Source organism: Ursus maritimus, unplaced genomic scaffold, assembly GCF_017311325.1.
Source record: "Ursus maritimus isolate PB19 unplaced genomic scaffold, ASM1731132v1 scaffold_3, whole genome shotgun sequence".
Lineage (NCBI taxonomy): Eukaryota > Metazoa > Chordata > Mammalia > Carnivora > Ursidae > Ursus > Ursus maritimus.
Genome location: NW_024425563.1, coordinates 81,241,883 through 81,265,005, shown reverse-complemented (window position 1 = coordinate 81,265,005; position 23,123 = coordinate 81,241,883). Strand labels below are relative to the sequence as shown.

The following is a 23,123-nucleotide window of genomic DNA, read 5'->3' as shown; positions in this document are numbered from 1 at the left end:
TGTTTGGTAAGAAATTATTATTGAACTACAGACCCAGACATTGTGGGAAATCCGTCTATGTTAATGATATCTTAAGTTGCAAACGCAATAAATCTATTCTCCCCTCTCCCGTGATTAGAACTGCCTTCCCATCTTCTCCACTATTCAGATTACACAATTGTGTTCTTAAGCATTTTTGAAAATTAGGTCACTTCAGTTTGAATACCTGAATGTTTCAGCAGTTAGTTTTAATATCGCAAAAAAAAAAGAAAGAAAGAAAGAAAGAAAGAAAGAAAGAAAGAAAGAAAGAAATGCTTTGCTTCCACCAAACTTCACTATCTTCTCATTGGAAGATTTTATTATGGAAGCATTTAAATATAAAATATTGATATGGTCTGTTACCTGACAGAAATGCCTTGCATACAATATAGAATAAAAATCGGCCGTCCAAGGACACAAAAATTCATTCCTGTCTTGAAAAAGATAACTTCTTCATTCAATAAATATCGAGCACCTACTCTGTGAGGGCAATAATAAACAGTACTACAAAAATATTTAAGCTTGAATCCCCAAACCTAAGAATTCTATGGAATGGTAGGTAGGTGATATGCATATAAATAATGATTTTGCAGGTAGCTTATAAGTGTCCTAAGACTGAGTTAAGTAAGAATGGAAATAACACTACTCCTAATTAAAGCAATCAAAGAATCATACAAGAAGGAGGTGATATCAGAGCCAGACAGAACAATATCCTTGGCTGAGGAAGGAACAAAAAAGATGGAGATAAAATTGAACAAGTTCAGCATGCCTGAGATGCAGTGTATACAAGGGGTGATGGTATCAAATACATGTAGAAAGTTGTTAGGTAGGGAGTTTGGAATGTCAAGTGAAGCATTTAGAGTTTACTCAATAGGAGGGAATAAAGAGTGAAAAGAGGAATACAACGCTGAGTAGCTATCTTAGGCTGATTATTTTTAGTCATTTGCTGGATGGGTAAGGCATGGGAAAGACTGTCAGATTAGAAGCTACTGTATTACATACAGACATTAGAAATAAAGGGACACATATAGAGTGTTAACAGAAGAAAAAGAAAGCAAGAACAAGGATAAGAAATATTTCCAAGACCTAACTGACAGAATTAAACAAATTAAGGAGTCTGAAAAAAGAGAAGGGATGACAGAGATTTCCAAGTTTCCAGTTCAGGTGAACCAGGGATCAATGATACCATTAGAAGAAACTGGAAGATCAGGAGGCATAGCTTACTAAAATGGAAATTAAGTTGACTCGTAGATTTTTAAAGAAAGAAGCAGAGCATACATGTGGGAAGATACAGAGAGCAACAGAAACCATGGAACTGGGTCTAGTCAATGAGGACTGGATGAAAATTTTGCAGTTGCCAGATTGAAAATTAGGTCTGAACATATATCTGTATAAATTAACTAAACAAAAATAGGCAGAGAAGTCTGCCTTTACTATTCATAAAGAAATCTTTTCTTCAGAGGAAAATAGAATAATTTGAATATCTGTAGAAATAAAGAGTTAAGATTAAAGTGAAATAGTACTTCCATAAACCATTCCATCTTGAAGCCATTCCACTTTAAATACACTACAGCCCTATAACAATGGCTTGTACTCCCTATGACTACTGCCAAGAATTACCATCTTGCCATAGTGGTGTTTATTTGGTAGGATCAAATGATTTAGCATATCATTATTTATTAGCAGCCTGGCCTATCCTTATTCTTGGTGGGTTATAAATATACAAGGTGGGCAAAGATTAACTAGATTTATCATTGAGTGTCAAATTTTAAAATTCAAAATTATTATAATCATCACCATCTTCATGTTTCCTGTTCATCGAGGAATAATCAGCAAATCTTGAGAAGCTGAGTGCTAAGTAAATGAACAGGTAACTGAAAATACATCTGTACTGCATCTTTTTGTTGAATTACATTTGATGACAAATCAGCTAATATCTCACTGAAAATGTATAATTGCCATTGCTCCCATTCGCTGAAGGCATGTCCTTTGAAAAGCTTACTTTTAAGAGCACAAAAACATCCAGTTTTCTATATTTTCCAATAGTTAAATATTTAGAAAGCATTTGGGGTATGTTTTATATAAAGCCTTTATAAACATGCCTTGCTTATCAATTATGAAAACAATAATAAAAGCGTACTATGTGTAGCTATATAAATGACTTGTTTATAAGTTCTTTTTTTATATAAGTTCTTTATATACTCTAAAGTCTATGTAAATATCCTTGATACCAAATCCACAGCTGCAATGCTTCATAAATTAAGGATATATTTTTCCATTCACCAAAGTGCTTCCCCACCTTTTATGAAAAAATGTTATTCAACAGAACAGCTTTCAATCTATTTCATTTTGTTAGAATTAAATCAAATTGTTTCAATATATAATAAATCTTGAATATAAATGTTGTTCTATAAGCCTCATTGACAAGTCAATAAATTTAAAAAGCAACATTTGATTTCTCTGTATTTCTTAGCAAAATTTACAATGCTGCTAGAAAAAAATTTCTGCTCCCTATCTTCTACAGAGTTTGTGTTGTTTTTTGGAAGTTAGCAACAAAGGCAAATATAAATTGAAAAAAACTTGTTGCAAAAGTTTATTAGAGAATCTTATATTTTTCATATATGTTAGAATTCTATATATTAGAATTGACTTTTCTCTAATAATAGCAATAATAAAATAATCTCATTGAATATAGAGTCAAAAATCTACCAAATAAGACAATTGAGCAGTTGACCTTAATGGCTATTTTCAAGTTTAATGATTTTGTTTTGTTTCTTTTTTTGTTTTGTTTCGTTTTTTGTTTCATGTTTTAAGTTTAATGATTTTTTTAATAGGGGTTATAACTTGAAACAAAAATGACATTCACTTAAAAAATGAAGGTGTTAAGACAAGAAAACAATGTTCTATCAATGAACACTTCACAAAATTTTTAAGATGTGTTTTTCTTTTTAAGGTAAATGAATTCAGAAAAAAAGAATATAATTTTCTAAAGAGGCAACCATGGTATTTATTGCAAAGAATGCATGTGTACTTGACATAAATTCTTAGTTGCTAAGTAGGAAATTTTAAGTTTAATTTCTTAAATATTGTATTTAAAATGTTTAATGCTCAATAATTCAGTCTTGTGCATTTAGTCATTCCTCTGCTTCTTAGTGGTAAAATAAGGCTTTGTAGAATTTTCTGTTAGTCTTGGCAATCAGTACTAAATGGAAACAAATGACAAAGAAGCAACTGCACAAAGTCAGCATCTAATTTGATGCCTTTATTGACCTTATTCTCCCCTCCTNNNNGCTGAATTCACAAATTTATATAAAAGCTTCAGAGCAAATTTATTAGAATGAGTCAAATTCTTAGAGGTTCTTATTAAATCTTTTGTGTCCCTGAGAATAAAGGAAAAACTGGATGTGTGTATGTGTGTGCATATGTGTGTGTGTGTGTGTGTGTGTGTGTTTGCCATAGTTACTAAAGAAACACGGAGAAAAAAGCAACCTATGTGAACAAGTCTCTTGACTCCTACCCAACTGTCAGTTCCACAACCTCAACACAGACCTTTTTGGAGCCCAAGGTATGAATGACAAGAAAAGTACCCAACAGTCTCCAAAAACACCCAAGTATGCAATCGGCCATCTAACTATAAATATTGTTTATATTGTATGCAGTGACACATATGTGCTTATAACCTTTACTTCTTTGTATATTACATGTGCAAAGAATATCACAGAACTCAACAAATACAAGTCCATCTTCACTCTAGCTTCGTTAATAGAAAAGGACAATGGCCCAATCTATCAAAGGCAAGAAAATAACATCTTCCATACTATGCCACAGTGCTAAACTGTACCCTACACATACTTGGGCTTATGTCTGCAACACCAAGGAAGACCAAAATCAATATTAAATTGCTAATTCCAAATATTTAATAAATGGTTTCTGCAGTTGAATAAAGACTGATAAGTTTGAATGTTAGCTTGAGGGAATAGCCTATTCTTTTCTTTCCCTTTCTATATTTGCTTTTGCCAAACTTCACTCAGGCTGGAAATAATCATAATAATTGGAACCAGCAGAAGGAAATAGCTGATGCTGCTAGGCAAGATGAAATAAATCTGCAACTCAAGTAATGCTAAATATAAGCTCCACATGAGCATAATAGAACGAAACACCTGAGATAAGACAGTTCTTTGGAGCCAAATCCCCAAGTTTACATTTTACAAGTAGATACATTTCAGAAATGCAATATTTATAATGTATCTGGATGGTACTGAGTGTAAACAAATAGCAGATTTATGTCACTATAGCAGTAAGACTAACAATTTCCTAGGGGGAAGAAAGAAGACAAATAAGAAATATTTGATTTCTGAGAAAAAAATACTCACATAAAGTGATAATGTAATAAACTTTCAACTTTTCAAAATAATATTTGTTTAAAAAATTCAGAAAGCATAAAAAACCTGCTAGGGGAATTTTAAATTCTTTGTCATTTGTAGAATTTGATTCTCCTTGTCTTTTAACACAGTCCTATTGTAGTATTTTTGTGGTTGCCAATGGTGTATGCTACTCAATACTGAGACAGCCAAATAAGAAATATTGTAACACTTCTAAGATGCTTATGATTTCAGCATGAAAATCAGCAATTAACTTTGAAGTGTTTGAATCATTCTAAGATGGGAAAAAGGAAAAGAAATGAATGTCATTTCTAGAAGAAATTTTGAAGCTTTGAAAAGGGAAATAGAACTAGAAAAGTGACACATTTGGGTATTATAACAGTCTGCTCTGCAGTTTGGGGCACTATCTAGGGGATTGGTTCATTAATCCTCTAGACTCTGTCCTACTCACTTTTAGCAATATAGTAAAGTGGATAAAACTTAGGCATCCACTTAACTGAGTGACCTTGGACAAACTGAGCGACCTTGGGCAAATAATGAAACTATGTTTCAGTTTCCTCACATTTAACTGGGATGATAAATATCACTTTTCCTCATAGAGTTAATATGAGCCTTAAATGAATGTAATTAAATGTGAAGTGGGACTCTTCTTGTTTTCCTGGAATGTAGCTAAATCTTCAAAGCTAAGGACAATGGAAAATAAGTTATCAGTTTTACCCATGTTAAAACCAGTCCAAAGGCCAGTAGCCCAGGCAAGAAGACTAAATATTTGAAAAGAGATCCACAAAAAAAGTAATCCTTGCAGGGAATCTTAGTGAACAATGAAGTGCCATGTCAATTCCCTCTTAAACTCTGATGCCTGCAAGGAAGTAGTCACTCACAAGGGTCACTCCCAGGCTGGTTGCTTGTTGAATTCTTGAAACAGTCATAGTTTCCCCCAAGCTACTACCTAGAATCAAAGTGTGAGAGAGTTCTTGGAACAACTTGAAAAGTTTTTCCTGAGCCTGAGGTATTCATAAAGATAGGGATTTATGCCTACCTCTTGTCAGAGAATTCTGAAGGTAGAAGCTTGGATGGAGCTGCCTATGATATTTGAACAAAAAGAGAAGTGGTTGCATTTCTGCAACATGATGGGGCAAGGATGCATGAAGTTTTCCATAGCCAATTAGACACTTTAGCAGAAAGCCAGTGAAAGCTCTCTAGAAAGGATCCTACTCAAGAGGGCTGCCTGCTGGGTCAAGGGGTTAGAAACAGAAAGAACTGGAGGTGTAATGCAGTGGGCAGGACCTGGCAGCAGAATTACAAGTGGTCGGGTTTAGAGCCTCTGTCAGGATATGCTGCAATCAACATGGTGGGGTATGCAAAAGGTGATGAGGAAGCAAGAGCATGTCTGAAGAACGTACAAATGTTAACCATAACAGAAAGCCAGCATCTGGATGCCTGACATAACAGAGGGCACATATGGGCAGATTTAAAAGAACTAAAGAAATGGGCCTTTGTTCCTTCATTCATGGTTCTCCTCCTCCCTTGCCCTGACCTCTGAGGAGACAGAGTAGGTGGGGGGTGGGGAGAGGTGGAACAAACAAAACAATGAAATGGACCACACTAACCTCTCTCATTATTGGTTTTCAGAGTTCCTGATCAAGACTGAGCTCAAAAGATAGGAAAACCTTTCAAATGGATGCCAGGTTTAAAATTTGTATTGCAAACAGACTACATTTGCTTTATACCTGAAAATGAGACTATTCTGATACATTAAAGTAAAAAAAAAAAAAAAAACAGTCATGAGGTGGGCAGTGAGGTCCATGGTAAGTCAGGGGTAAGTAAGAAAAAATAATTATTTCTTGTTTGTACCCTTTCAGCCCAACCTGCTTAATAAACTGCTCACATGACACAGTATACATGACTGGAATGTTCTGAATGGTCAATACAACCTAGCTGCTTTTATTATTAAAACTGAATTTTTTAAATTAAATTCAGCAATGCTTACATTGCTGGGCTAAGTCAGACATGAACTTTTAGGTTCGACATTAATAACTTCAGGAAGTGCCACATAAATACTTAAATTTAAAAAATAAGAAAATTAGTTGATTTATCTATCAACCAAATACATCAAAATATCAAGTGGAACAAAGAAAAGGAAAAAATAAATATTCTTAGTACAAAAATGTGTACTGTGTTTTTTCTTGACCTAATGAGCTCTTATACCTGATTACTCAGGCAATTTAAAGATATTTTTAAAGGGATGGTATATGAATACCATTTGATGACTAATTTACTATGAACTACTTGATCTACCACCTCTACATTTTCCTCAGTTCGCGAATAAAGTAATTTTCTCTCCTAAAACAGCCTGAAACAATTCTCATCCTAGATGAAAACCTGCCAATTTAGTTCTCCCAATAAAGAAAATCTCCTACTCTAACTAAACTTCTAAGCTGCCTTGATACTGGAGGTCTGTGGCAATGTCATCCTGCCTCAGTCATTAGCAGCTAAACTCTCTTAGATGTTGATGGGTAATGGACTCAGCAAGCTGGCTTTCTGCAGGGCTCATACTATTTTGAATCAAGCAAGCATAGGTTACACACTGCCAAACCATTTAACATATAACTTTTAAATTAAACAAAAACAGATTCCTTTCACAACAGTTTCAGTGTAAGAATGAAATGTTACTCATTAAGCTAGGAACATTTTGTAATTTAGATTAATTATGAGCAAGAATGTATTTCAGAACAAAATAGAGCATATTTTGGGAAAAAATAACACTTTAAGTGAAATGAGTCTCAAAAAGGATGAGGTAGGTAATGATCACACTGCCAAAAACCTACCACAACATAATACAGAGTGCTATAAGTATATTCAAAAAGAAATTATTTAAAATGTTTTAAAATATTTTTCAAGGATACAGTTGTAAGCTAAAATGACTATACTTATAATGTTTGTTAATTACAGGTAGAGTTTCCTAATGTGTGTGAAGGTTAAATTTATGTGTCAACTTGACTGGGCCACAGGGTGCACAGATATTTGGTCAAACATTATTTTGGCTGTGTTTGTGAGGGTATTTTTGGATTAGATTAACATCCAAATCACTAGAATGAATAAAGCATATTACCCTCCCTAATGCAGGTGGGCTTCATCCAATCAGTTGAAAGTCTGAACAGAGAAAAAAGGCTGACCCTCCCACCAAGTAAGGGAGAATGCTTCTGCCTGAGTGCCTTAAATGGCAGATCAGATTTTCCCTGCCTTTGGATTTGAAATGAAACATTGGCTCTTCTTGGGTCTCAGGCTGGCCTCCAGACTGGAACTACACCATCAGCTCTCCTGGGTTATCAGTTAGCTGACTTAGTCTGGATATATTTCAAATTGTCAGTCTTCATAATCACATGGGCCAATTCCTTATAATCTATCAAACAAGCAATCAATTTCTCTCTATATATACATACATATGTATGTATATAGAGAGAGTATATATATGTACGTGTGTGTGTATATATATATACACACACGTATGTATGTATATATCTTATTGGTTCTAGTTCTCTAGAGAACCCTAATAAAATGTGTTTCAAATAAATCAAGTATCACAGGGAAAAAAGATCTTTACCATTCATTCATTCAACAAATGTTTCCGAAACATTTTGCATATTTTCAGGCATCATTCCAGGTACTAAGGAAATAAATATGAATTAAATACCATCCCTACCTTTGATGAATTCCAGATCTAGTGCAAGTAACATATTTGACAACTTTATTGGAAAACCATTATAAAAAATGAAAATCAGTAAACATTTTGTTACGATATTAAGAATTAGAAAAATCTGGACCTAATTTTCATATACCAACTCTGGATAAAATAATTGAACTTTGAGGGGCGCCTGGGTAGCGCAGTCGTTAAAGCGTCTGCCTTTGGCTCAGGGCGTGATCCTGGCGTACCGGGATCGAGTCCCACATCAGGCTCCTCTGCTGTGAGCCTGCTTCTTCCTCTCCCACTCCCCCTGCTGTGTTCCCTCTCTCGCTGGCTGTCTCTCTCTGTCAAATAAATAAATAAAATCTTTAAAAAAAAAAAAAATAATTGAACTTTGAGATGTTGGGATATACATACCATTCTTTTAATTAACAAAATTATATAACTTACACAGTTATACAATTACACACAGTTCAAAATATTTCATACTTCATTTCTGAGACCTTTTAACTAAAGAAGCTACCTACAAGAAAGAAGATAAAATTTTTAGTCTTCAAAAAGATACATATTCTAACCATTGCCATATGGAAACATTTGAATAATTTTACATGTCAGAGGAAGGTAATTCATTACAAACATAGTTTCAATGAAGAATTCCTAGTATAATTTAGAGCAGAGTTTGCATTTTCAGGATTTGCTCCCAATATAGTCTAGAATATCATAGCAATGGTCAAAGAGCTTGATTTCAAAATAGCACCACTGAATAAAAAAGTGAGGCATTGTTTAGTTTCTGTGACCTTTGAATTGAGACTAAAAACATACAGCAGATAAAAGCAGCACTGCTGAGGACAGAGTTCTCACTCTTATTGTTTGTATTTGGCTTGATAATGAAATAGAAACATTATTTTTAGAGCTTAACAGTGATACATTAACATTAAAAATCTGTATATAATTATCTCCAATATGATTCATATTATAAAGAACCCAATGTAAGAGTATATTTGTATGTTATTAAAGATCTATGTTCCTCCCCACCCCCCAAGGTAGAAGTACTAAGTAAAGAAGACTATATGTGCAGGCCTGTGAAATACAAACATTCCTCAAATTCCTATTCTTGCTCCCTTCTCACTCAAGGCTCTTCTAAGGGCACTGTAGCTCCTCGAAGAGCCACTAGTACCACTGTAAAAACAATGTCACTCAATCCTCCAATCTGTAGTTCCAACAATTCTGTGAGCTCTAGACATATGTGACTAACAACCTTAACACCACAAACATGCCATCTGCCTGCCAGGCACCTCAAACACATTATATTCCCAGACATTCCATTTTTTTTCCCCTCACTCTGTTCTTTATTTAAGGTCAATTGGAGCAAAATTAAATAAAATAAACAAAATAAAATCTACTAAAAATAAAAAAATAGGCGATTTTATAATTTAAATCTGTTAACTCACTTCTCTAACTCCAATGCCTAGTCTAAATTGTTTTAAGTAAAATATCAGTGATAAATATCTCATGAATATAATCATATTACTTCTTCACTAAGAGCCAAAATATACTGAGAGTAGCGTGCTGCTGCTTCTGCACTTGTCGAAGAGAGTAATTTTTAATTTCTAGAAAAGCCTGAAGCCATTTCCCCTGCAGATTAAATTTTAATCTCTGTAGTTAATGGCATCTTCATCTACTCCACACAGCTATCCCAAGTAAGAAACCTCAGAATTATCCTTGACTACTACCTCTCCTCACCACTATCTCCCATTCAATTGGATATAAATTCTCATTCATTCAGCCTCTAAAATACACCTCAAGTTCATGTCCCTTCATTTTCACTACTGATACCAGACCTTAGGCCTTGCTGTCTGTTTCTTCTCCACTCAATACATACGTCAAACCTAATTTCCTCCCTGTCCCACCCTGGGGTGGGGGGCGGGGGGAACAACACCAAAAAACAAAAAACCACCGCTTTGATTATGCTTCTTCTTCGTTCAAACACCTTCAATGGCTTTACTCACCCAGAGAATAATCTCCAAACTCTTTAGGTTTAGGTTCTAGGCCTTTCCTGATACGATTCCAAGTTTCCTTCCTGGAAAAATTTTCAGTTGCCACTAGGGGTACTCAGGTACCCTTTGGCCTGACTGATCTGTATTTTGTTCTCTGCATAGGAGGGTCATTTCCACACTCTCTTACTTTGGCTCTGCTCTTCTCTCTGCTTTCTACACCTCCCCTCCTGAACTCCCACTCCTAATTTAGAGCCAATGTCAAAGATCCCTTATGCTGTGAAGCATGCCTACCCCCACTCCCAGCCATCTTCCATTCTCTAAATAGTAACACTTCCAACTTAACTGCACTAAAAGTTTTAGAAAATATTTCCTCATGCATTATCTTCTTTCTCTCTCTCTTTTTAGCTTTTATTTATTTATATGAGAGAGAGAGCATGCAAGCCTGAGAGCACAAGCATGGGGATGGGAGAGGGAGGGGAAGAGAGAGAGAAGCGGACTTCCTTCTGAGCAGGGAACTTTACAAGGGGCTTGATCCCAGCCCTGAGATCATGACCTGAGCCAAAGGCAGACACTTCACCAACTGAGCCACCCAGGTGCCCCATTATCTTCTTTGATTCTAACAACCCTATGTATCATATGAGGAGACTGAGTCTTACGGGAACTTAACCCCCCAAAAGGAAGTGATAGCGATGAACTTGGGACTGGAACTCAATTCAGTCCTCGTACTCCAAGATCCACCCTCTTTACATATTATACTTGCCTGCTTCTTCTGTGCCCTCCTAAGTGCTGTAAAAGCAGTATGTTTATTTCTGTACCATTCCACTAAAACTCAGTGTTTTCAGGTTAGCTTTGTACATAACTGCCTCTCCTTTTATTCCATATTCTCAGAGGGTAGGGTCTGACTCTTGTTATTTTAATGCCAGGACCTAGCTTTAGCATGACACAAAACAAAAATATAATGAATAATAATTTATTCAATTAATATGTTAAAGGATCTTAATTTGCTAGAAGAGTTTTACAATGATGGAATAAAATACATTTATGTGACAAATACAGAAATTCCATCACAACACACACACACATATGCCCCTACCCCTCTTAACCATGCATGCCCTAGATAGCAACCACCTATCACCCTTTACTTCTATGCAAGCTTCTTGAAGGAGTAGGATGCACATGCTAGTCCCATTTTCTCACTTCCTGTTCACACTTCAATCCTATGACATCTGGCTGTCCTGCACCATCCACTCCACTGAATGATACTAAACAAACATGACCTCCATTTTTGCCAAATACAATGGAACCATTACAGACATCGTCTTTTAATCATTTCTGCTGTGTCTGGCAGGGCTGAGCACTCACTCAATGTTAAGGCAGCCCTGATAACAGTCTTAGATTCTTTCCTGGGATCCCTTGACTTTTGAAACATAGATGCCACAGCATTTCTTTTGTCTTTTCATCTTTACATTATTTTGTTGGATAATCTCGTGTTCCCTAATCTACACATTTAATCCCAAACACTCTCCTGAATTTAAGGCTGTAATAGTCAGAGGCCTATTCTTTCCAGGTACCTCGTGTTAAATAGATCCCAAATGGAATTACCTTCCACCCACATCTACTCTTTGCCTCTAAGTGATTGACACCACTTAACAGAAACCAGAAAATCAAGCAAGATTCCTCGCTCTTTATTTCTATCCAATCAGATATACTGACATTTTACTATCTATACATATTTCTTGACTCAGTTCACCTCTTTCCCATCCCCACCCTCATTGTTATGCTTCAAGATCTTAAAACCTCTCCTCTGCATAACCCTGTAGCTTCCTAAATGGCCTTCCTGACTGTCTTCAACCTCTTGTAATTAGGTCTCTTCATTGCTTACATGTGGTCCATGTAGTATTGCCTACATTTCTTCTCACTGGGAAAACAATGGACAAATACGACCTTGACAATCCTGTTCTTAAAACCTTTCAAATATGGAGAAGCAAACTAGCATAGTGGTTAACAGGACTGACTGGGTCTGAATCCCAGCTCTGTTAATTAATATATGGCCTTGTTTGAGTTTCTTAATCACTCATTCCAGGCTCTAGTTTTCTTAACTGCAAGTGGGCTTAATGATAGTATCTACCTTGTAGAATAATCTGAGGATTAAATTAAATAACATTTATCTAAAGTGTTTAGAACTCTGCCTGACCTATAGTAAGCACTGCACAAATGTTTGGTATTAATAATAATAATAATATTCAGTGGCTCAACATTCAGTTCTATACGATGGTTTGGCGCACATCTAATCCCCCAAGGTCCCTTATTACTATTGTCTACATTAAGTTTCAGACGTTGGCGCTTAGAACCTCTTTATCACACTCCTTGAAATCTTAGTATCATTGCCTCCTTGCTTTTTCTCTAGAAGACTTTTCCTATCTTCCTTGCCTGATACACTATATATATTTATACATATACCATCATATATAATTATGAGGCTATCCTATACTCTAGGCCCTAGGCTATGCATATTATAGGCATAATAGCATTTATTCCTCATAACATCTTTATAAAGTAGGTTCTGCAATAATACCTATTTTACAAAAGATGGAGCTGATTTACAAAAATGTAAAATAATTTGTTCAATTTACATCTATTAAGTTGGGGGCAAAACTGTGACTGGAATCCACACCTCTTTGTCTCCAAAGCTCCATGCTCCTAACTATTACACTGCACTGTGAAATTTCTGAAGTGGAAACAAGAGTTACACACCTTTCTTTGGTCATTATCTAGCACACTGTCCAGAACATAACATTAAAAATATACACACATGGAGCTTATGTAACCCCTTGAACTGTAATCAATGATGTAGAATACTAAGAACTCCTAACCCATTACCATATTTTTTCTCCAAAAAGTTTATTTTCTCATCTTAGATTGTCTTTACATCATGGAAGGTATATTTAAAAGATGAAAGAAATTTCTTAACTCATATCACACAGGTATACAATAGGATATTACTATTTAAGGGTGTGGATGATGTCTTAATGAAGGTTTATTCATCTTTTTATCACCATTTTCTAGTTCAGTGTCTGCTAGAGAATAGGTTACCAATAAACGTTTGCTGAATAATAAGTAAATGAATTCTAGTCCTGGAAAAATCGAGTTGGAACATTTTTGGTGAGTCAGTTTATAATTATATACACTCCTGGATCAATGGCACAGACATTTGTAAACACTCCATAATTCAAAAAATATTTCAAGTTGGTTTTGGCATGCATTATGAGTATATTTTTGTAGCTGATTTGCTTTCTTGATTATGCTCTATTTTGGATAATGGTAAAATGAATTTGTGTTCTGACATATTTTACTTCAGAATGGTTAAAATTTTCTGGAATTTAAAACAGAGTCCAACCAGAGCAAAATTCAATGAGGTAAGGCTTACCTAGAATTGGACTGAGGTTACCTAACAGGAAAATACATCTTGGTTTATTCTTCAAATAGATTTCTCTTTTCAAAAGATCTTCACCATTGCTCCTCAAAACAATAACATAGGAATGAAATATCTACTTTCATACCATTTTACAGTTATATTAATCAGAAGATTTTGGTTGCAACATAACAGAAAACTCAATCTAAATGGCTTAAAATATCTTATGTACTGTAACCTCAATAACAAGAAGTCCTAAGATAGAGATGGTTCTGGGTTCATTATTTTAGCAGTTTATCAAGGAGCCAGTAGCTTTTTATCACTCTGTTCTGCCAATCTCCACCTTTTGGGTAGCTCTCCTCATGAACACAAGATGGCTATAGTTGCTCCAGGCATCACCTCCATATGCAGAAACTTTCATAGACAGAAAAGTGAATAGCTCCATCCTGGATCTTATTTTAAGAACTAAGAAATTTCTCAGAAAGTCCCCAAGGGGATTCACCTTACTTTTTATTACTTAGAACTGGGTTATAAACCATTTCCTAAAACAATCACTGGCAAAGAGATGAAATTACCATGCTTGGTTTACACTAGTCTAAGTTCATCCCCTTGGGATGACACCAACCTAATATGAAACACATGGCATAGCAGCACATCAACATGTGGATACTTGAATGAAACTGTCATTCTGTTAGTAAGGAGGGAGGCAGGAGGAGAAGAAATGCATTCTGGGAGAAAACCAACAATGTCTCCCTAATAATTTTGTGACTTTCTAAAGTCTGAAAGCATATTCATATGAAGCAAAACATCTCCTTAGTCAATGCTAAGAGTCAATTTCCCCAAGGATAAAGGATATCATGATGTTCTTCACACTATACAATGAAGACTTTCCAACTATTTTTAAAAGGGAGAAGTGGGACGAGAATACAAAAAAATAAGGCATTTTCTTGATTCATAGTAGTAGTTTAGCATATTGTTCACGCGATCAACAATATCATTAATTTTATACAGTTTTTCTTAGACTTTTATGGTATATGTGCACTTCATAGGTTCATATACAGTATCACTCCACAGTAGTTAATTGGACATAAAGAAAATGGCTTTAAATTTAACACATCAAAGTAATTCAAAATATTATATTCTCCATTTCATAACAAGATCTCTTAGGACTCATGCTAACTAAACTTAGGTTTTCTTGACCTCTTTAATTTAAAACAATACTTGTACATGTATTTTAGCTAAATACTTATAAATTAGGCATCATGTAACTTATTTTTAAATGAGCCCTTCTTTAGAATTGTAATATACCTTATATCCATATCATGTTGGATCCAGTCCTCTCACCTTACTCTGAGACATTTGAATCAATGAAAATTAAAACCACCCTGTAAATATGTTATCATGATGATGAATAAGCATGCCCATTGTCCCTGCCCCATCTTTTGTTACCTTAACATTAGAGCATTATCCTAGGCATTATGTAGTCCATCAGCCATTTGGCCATGCAAATAAAAACAATCAAATTCCATGGGGTGCCTGGGTGGCTCAGTCGGTTAAGCACCTGCCTACAGCTCAGGTCATGTCAGGCTCTCTGCTCAGCTGGGAATCTGCTTCTCCCTCTCACTCTCCCTCTGTGCTTTCTCTCTCTCTCTCTCTCTCTCTCAAATAAATAAATAAAACCTTTTTTTTAATTTAAAAAATAGAATAAATTAAAAATAATAAAATTTCAAACTATTTTTTTCAAGATTGTATTTATTTATTTGACAGAGAGAGAGACAGCCAGCGAGAGAGGGAACACAAGCAGGGGGAGTGAGAGAGGAAGAAGCAGGGTCCCAGCAGAGGAGCCCGATGGAGGAGCCCCATGTGGGGCTCACCCCAGAATGCCAGGATCACGCCCTGAGCTGAAGGCAGACACTCAACGACTGAGACACCCAGGTGTCCCCAAATTCCAAACTATTAAAATCTGACTTCTCATTATCATTTCTTAAGGTCTAACATATACGAAATTAAGAAATCATCTGGGTACTTGATTTCATTATGTCTTTATGGTCTCCCACTGTCAGAGCGAATAAGGGTTAAACATACCTGTCACAGCTGAAAATTAATAGGTGGCTACGCAAGCTTTTCAGCTAGATTTATCACACATGGAATAATTTTATGTAACTCTTTCCCTAAAATAAGACTATATCCTCATATGCAAAAATATCTTACTGGGACTATTGATTTTAAAACTGGCATTAAACCTTAGTGTTTGAAAAATGTGTGTGTGCACCCACATGCATGTGTGTATGTGTGTAATTCCCATGTACACAAAGAAGCAAAATAAATCTGCTGTTCACTAGAGTGATCTCCCACACTGAACTAAAGAAAAGCAGAGGCACTTTCAACTGGAGATTCAACCACAGATGTTTCAGAAGAAAGACTAAGCAAGAAAGTTTTAGTACTTTGACTGCAGATAGGTAAGAGCATCTTGATAACATCCTTGCTCTTCCAGAGGGGCATCAACTCCTTTCCATCTAGGCTCCAATCCTAACACCAACAAAATGACCACCCCCTAAGTACCTGACTTGTTAGAAAGGCAAGATTACAGTTATTCCTGTTCAAGGTGCTTTTGGAAATAAGCCAAGACTTTGGGGAGGTTTAAGTGACCTTTAAAAAGCCTAAATGCTGGTTACTTTTTAAAGAAATTTCGTGTAGTAAGGAGTTGCTTTAACAAACTTACAGCACAGGCTGCAAAGAAAGGCAAACTGGGGTCAACTATGGACTGATCAGAAGGCTTCACAGATGTAACACTGGACATTTCATATACCTGTAACTTGCTCATGCTTGCAAATGCAGCTAATCAGATTTTTAAAAGTTTAGGTTATATTACTAGATAATCTGTGGGTTTCTACAGCACCTGTTATCCTTGTATTCATGTATATTCTAGCTAAGTATAAACCTTCCTAGGCACAGCAATACAAAATACTGGGATAAGCAACTCTGCTCACCTATAAAATGACAAATAAATATTAAAAAATATATTTTTTTACACTTAACATTTTTATTCAGACAATCTCTATGATCTATTAAGTGACAATGTAAAGTGCAAACTACTTTTATGCTACTCATAATCCATGGCAACATAAATAATTCAACATTACATTTGGGAAACTCATGCTTTAAGAAATTTCTTCAAACACAATGTAATGTGAAAAATAAATAAAATATACTTTTTTAAATTAAATAAGTTTGCTTCTTCCTGCTCACTCCACAGAGTCACTTAATAAAGTCCATGGTTATTTAAGGAAAAATCTGATTTCGTATGCACAATTTCAGTACAGGCAGTTAGGAGGTTTGAAAAAAATTCTTCCACAAATTTGTCATTTAAAAATCAATATCTATAGACTCTCTTTCATTTGAAACTATAAAAGTTTTTGGTTTTTTTTTCTGTCACCTATTTGTTTTTGGCTATTATTGGATACATAATGACTGCCATGGTTTTGACACTGATTTTTTTAAATTGGCCAAAATAATAAAATGACATAAAACCTCACATGGATTCATATTAACAATTACAAGAAATAATGTATTCCAAGACAGAGCAACCATATAATGATAAATTTTGAAATAAATCCAATCATTTATTTAAAATATCTATTCATTAGCCTACTGAATCTTTGAAAATCAAGACATTGGATGCATTTGAGTGAATATTCAGTTCACTGTCAAAGAAGAAACTTTTTCTGTTCCTTTAGACTATCCAAAACATACCATATACTGCACTTACTACAACTTTCAATGTTTTTAAAAAATGTATACCCAAATGGAATTTTTAAAAAAGAGTTGATAATGTGTCAATGAAATGCAATAATGGAATACTGGAATAATGGAATTATTAATTCTCTATGATGATATGAGTATTTTGCAACACTTTTTAGCAGATGCATGTCTTTTACTAATTGAGTTCAGTAATTACGAACCTATTATTAAATAACCTATATAATAGTAATTAAAATTTACTTTTATTAAAGAAAATATCACATTGGTCCTTACTGGAGACAAAAGAGAGAGAGTTGGGAATGAAATGAAATAAATCATTTTTAAAAGGTCACAATACTAAAAAAATTTGTAAGACCCTGTTCCATGTTTTTATCATGTAAATAGCCAGATTGTAGCTAAGAAATATTTTTTTAATTTATTATTAGACACTGGAGCTTCAAGTTAGAGGTTTCTATTGAATTCAAAGATAGGATTAATTCAACTAAAATTCTAAAATCAGTGGGGGGCTGATGGTAGATACATTGTTGGTTGCTTCATCTTGAAAGTGTTAATATAGAGAATTATTGATATTAAACTACTGACATTCTCACATGTGCAAAGTAAGCTCTTTGCTGAATTTTTATGCATTTTTATGATATATGGTAGACTGTGAACACTTACGAATTAAACCGAATTAAATCTGTTTTTGTTTTATGAGGTACTTGATTCCTAGCTGAGAAGTAAAAGTTCATCCTTAAAACATGGTACTTGTGTCTAAAACAGTCACATGTAAAAAGTATAAATAAATTCCTAAACTTAAATTAGTGAATTCTAATAGTATCAATGTTTGTCAAGCCTAGGGTAAATGATTCAATATATTCACCCACTGCTTAAAAGAAAAGATATGGGTACAAAGGAAATAAACTACTGAGTGAAAACAAACTATGGCTAAAATATGAAAATAAATATAAAACAGTGATCTTTCAACATAAAGGCAGCATCAGTTGGAGTTATTTTTAAATGGTAAAAATATGTTCTTTTCCACTTAATGGCATTACTCTTCACATTAATGCTTTACACACAAAAAAAGAGTTTATTTTACTCTACAGAAAAACCTCAAGAATACTACTTGAAAATTACTTATACTATTAGTCAGTCAATCATTTCATAGATTTCAGTTAGTCTTCAATAAAGAGTAAAATATCTTGAAACATTAAAAACATTTCAGATGTCACTAGCTGAAATGACCAATATGTCCGAAACAACATTTATTTGGAAAAATCCATAATGCTTATTATCTACCAGATGCTGTCTTATTTAAATACATAGCTTATTTAATATTCTCAAGTTACTCTTACTATGCCAGGCTAGATAACTTGCATATATAGCCCATACCAAGTGGCATACTTGGCAAACCCAAGTAGTGGTTAAATAACCACTATTCTATCCTACCTCTTGAGGGAAATGATTCAACTGGGGTCTGGTATGCATTTGAAAGCCACTGTTTAAAATATAAGCAGTCGGGGCTGTCAAATGTGAAAACTTTTTGCTAATTATGAGAGTGAATGTGTGAGTTTCAAGAAACTAAAAAGGAAAGTGAGCATAATAAAGATGCCAAAAGATCACACAGTATAAATGTTAAGAGCTGAGATGGTGGCACTTAAATACTTCAGCTGTGATTTCATCCTGAGATTACTCTCATTCAAAACACACACATAAAAAAGCAAACAGTCATATTTAACATTCAAGGTCACACCATTTAAATTATGTACATACACAAAAAACTATAGTAGCATCATCCATAAATTGTGCCCAAAGATAACTGTCTCCTTAACCTGGTTCCAAAACATTAAAGATACATTATTCTAAAATAATTAACTGGTCAAATTGTTTTAACAATTTGATTGTTTATTGGTCAATAAAATTCACATACCTTAAATTTTTATGGAGTAAAGTCAACCTTTATTGGAGAAAATTTGACATGATTTGCTTTTACCTTTCCAAATGAAAAGCAGCATAGAGGTTTAACTGTATGATACTAGCCTGAAGTCAGTCAAGAAGAAAGCATGACTCTTAATAAATGTGGATCTACTTTCCTTTGAAAGCAGCTTTGAAAGGAGCAATAGGAGGGAGAGCAATGTACATCTCTAGAACTGAATTTCAAAGGCCTTATTTGGCCCTTCTTCCACATGGGAAGAATTAGAAAACTTTTTGCCTTTTATTTCCCATTGTAAGATCCTAAATGGGAAAATAAGTCCAGGCTATGTAGGTCTCCATGTGGGATTAGATGCAGTAGCAGCCACAGTGCAAGGAATGTAGGACACAATGGTCTATGTAACTGGCTGCTGTGAACTTTAGTGGCAAACTTTAAAAAAAGAAAAAGAAAGAAAGAAAGAAAAACCTTTACCACTTCAGCACAGATCTCAAAATCACTCGAAGACAGTTTCTTCAACTGGGTCTGCTGCATTAATGAGATCATGGAACAGAACTGCTAATTTAGATTTAAATGCTTTAGTGAGGAAAGCATTATAAACTAAAAAGCCAGAGTTTATAAAAAATAATTGGATGTGACAATAAGTGGTATTTTTCATATATGACTCATCATTGTGTGGATTAAAAGCAGCTTAAATTAAAAACGGAATCTCCTGAATTTAATTAAATGGCTTTTAAAAATGGTTTTAAGGACATTTAAATACTGTAGGAAAATTATGATACATCAACTTTGTCTGGTACGTCTTTAAATCCTACTAGTTCACTTCTTTTAAAATTATGACAACTAATAGAATTGTTAAATCACTGTATTGTATACCTGAAACTAATATAACACTGTATGTTAACTCTACTGAAATTAAAATACAAAACAATAAAATTTTTAAAAATTAAAAAAAATCAAGACAGCGTTGAAAGAAAAAAATAAAGGTAAAAATAAAATAAAATTATTACAACTGTAATGTCAAATTAGCCAAACAAGCAAATAAAAATTGAGTAAACAGTGCAATTTTATCTGATGCACTTTTTATCAATCTTCTTACTTAAATGTCTCCTTTTCTTTTGAAAATCTGCCTTAGTTTACCTGATTATGTATGTAGCTTCTGTGTAATTCCCAATGCTTAAATGAATATCAGAAATCAATTATCTCATTCATATTTTAAAAATACAACTTCTGAACAAACCATGTTAAAGTTTTTCAGCTATGCTAGTTTATTGACTCACTACAAATAAAAATACTGAGCCAAGAGCTTCTAAATATTTTTCCAGCAAGTGAAATCTGTAGTAAAACCCAAAACACACAGGCACCATTATCTAACATTCTGAAAATTTCACTTTGCTTACAATGATAAATAAAATAAATATCTGTTGTTTGACAAGGGAAAGAATTATTTCAACAAGGGAATAGTATATATGAATCACCATATTTAGAAGAATATACAGGAAGAATACATTTTCCATGAAAGTTAAGGGAGCACTTTTTTTTTTCTTTTCTGATCAATAAGGACTCAGGATGTGAATCAGGTTCCTGTGGGGGCTCTGCGAACATCATTACAAGCATCAATCATCAATGACCAAGCGAAGCCCAGAACTGAGAAAGAAAAGAGATTTTTCCCTAAATATATTACTTTACATTTGTATCTTCCATGAGTTCTAAAACCAGTAATCTTTCAGATAAAATATTATGTAGAATTTGGGTGATCAGAGACTACCTTGGACCAGATCACTGCAAGATTTAAATGACATCTAGTCCAGGCCCCATCTTACATAGGAATCATGACATCTGGTCATGTTTGCCTCTTCATAAAGACCCCAAATGATGGGGAGTTCATGAATTCACAATATAGCCCACAGATTTTTGGAAAGTTATGTTAGAAAGCTCATCTTCTTAACGTAGACAAAGATGCTTCATCCTTTAAAAATTTCTATAAATTTACCTTAGTTTTGCCCTATGGAAGTTATCACAGGATAGTCAAAATTCCTTTTCTTACTTGATAGCTTTTTTGTATTCCTACTTGATAGCTTTCATGCCCTCACTTTCCAAGTTAAGTGTTACTACTGGATTTTATGGAATATAATACCAAATAATCTTCCTTTCTTTTCTCTTTTGGACACATTCTTGCTGCTAGTTACAGTTTGCCGAGGTCCATCTCAAAATGCAGTGCTCAGAAAGAATACAACATTAAATTGTGGTCATCACTGCAAATTATACTAACACAATCATCTCCTTCATTAGGATAGTATCATTAGTCCAATTTAACAACACATTAACTCTTGCTGCCACTTACCACTACAAATACCTAGCTTCTGCCAATAAAAGCATGGTCATTAATTGTGTGGTAGATTTCCTGGACTTAAAACCAGAACTTTACATTTTTAACTACTGCTACAAGATAGTATCATGGCATTAATTAAGTTAACATGAACCCCTGAATTTGAGCCTCAGGTATGGTATCTTGAAAAGTACCAAGATACTCTATTTGAACTTCCTACCTAACTTATAAATCTTCAGTTCCATACAGTATTGAACTATGTTGACCTACAAATCAATGTTTACCTTAGCCTATCGCAAGTCATGAACTATTACTGATCAAGAATCCCCAATGAAATGGGGATTTACATTTAAGAAATTTTGCCCGAGACTTCTCTTTCACTTGTTTACTTTTTAAACTGGTTTCATAAAGAAGAACATCTCCCTAGGAGTGTTTCTTGATAGTTGGTCATACAGTAAGGTTAAGAGGTGGTTCAAAATTCAGACAATGGCAAGCTCAATTTTATCTTTGAGGCAGGACAAATACGTAAAATCATCAGCAAGAAGCCTTTAGTCTGATAGGAATTTGCACATATACATACACACCGCAAATGAAATGTGCGTTTGAGCTACAGAACATATACAAATCATATGAGGAAAACAAAGATACGCTACTTTATTCTAGTTAAAGCTGTCCTCTTTCCAAGAAACTTTTATCTCACTCTTCCCTCCTTCAGGACCTATTTTCCCTTCAGCAAAAACAGAGTTAATTAGAATTCTGCAAGATTCCGGTTTCCCTGAGTCCCCATCACAGCTTTCAAGGGAGACTCATCTAAGCCAGGTTGGAGCCGAGGGAGCCTGAGCTGAACCTACTGGCTTTTCCATCCAACTCCTCAGAAACACACCCCTCAAAGCGGAAGCCAAAAGAGAGTCCAACCACAGAGAACTTCCACTCAACAAGGGCAACCCCTGAGGACAGAACGTTCGGGTAACCATTTGTCTCCTCCCGACCCCCAACACCAGAACCCGCTCCTAAGCGCCGCGCCTTCTTCTGGAGCCTTCTCCCGCCGGCCAGCTCAGGGTGAGCGCCCGGGTTAGTCAGTGCGCACGTGACGCGCGGTGCCCACATGACACGACCGAGGGCGGGGGAGGGGGACAGAGGAGCGAAGCAGGGAAAAAGTTAAGGAAGACCCGTCAAAGCGCCCAAAGCAATCTATCCCTTTCCTTCTTCGTCAACTAATGGCTCAGGGAGGGATCCTTAGGGGATGGCTGCGGACCGAGACCGAGGCTTCTCCGGTCCAGCTCCCAAAAAGGGGGGCGTAGTTCTCCGCTCGCCCCGCCACCCTATGTTCCTCCCCGCCCTGCTGGTGATGCCGCTGCACCCTCAAGTTGTTCCTTCCTCCCCTTTTCTCCTTCCTTCTTTCCTTTCTTCCTCCCTGCCTTCCTTCCTTCATTCCCTAAAAGGTCCTCATCACTGCGGGCTAAGCCACTGACGCACATTCAATTTGCCCCGGGAGCTCGCCCGCACCTCCGAGGTCACACAAGGCCAAACACCTTCCAAACTGGAGGGTATAACTACGCAGACAAAGTTGCACGCCACACCGCAACCTGCCCCTCCCTTCCATTTAGCACACCCCCCCCCCCCCTC

At 35.3% G+C, this 23,123-nt stretch overlaps 1 protein-coding gene across 1 annotated transcript in view; it reads right to left on the bottom strand.

Moving 5' to 3' along the window:
* MAGI2 (membrane associated guanylate kinase, WW and PDZ domain containing 2) overlaps window positions 1-23,123 on the bottom strand; it is a gene marked incomplete at its 3' end in the record, with an annotated part of 1,258,801 nt that overhangs the window by 1,235,190 nt on the left and 488 nt on the right.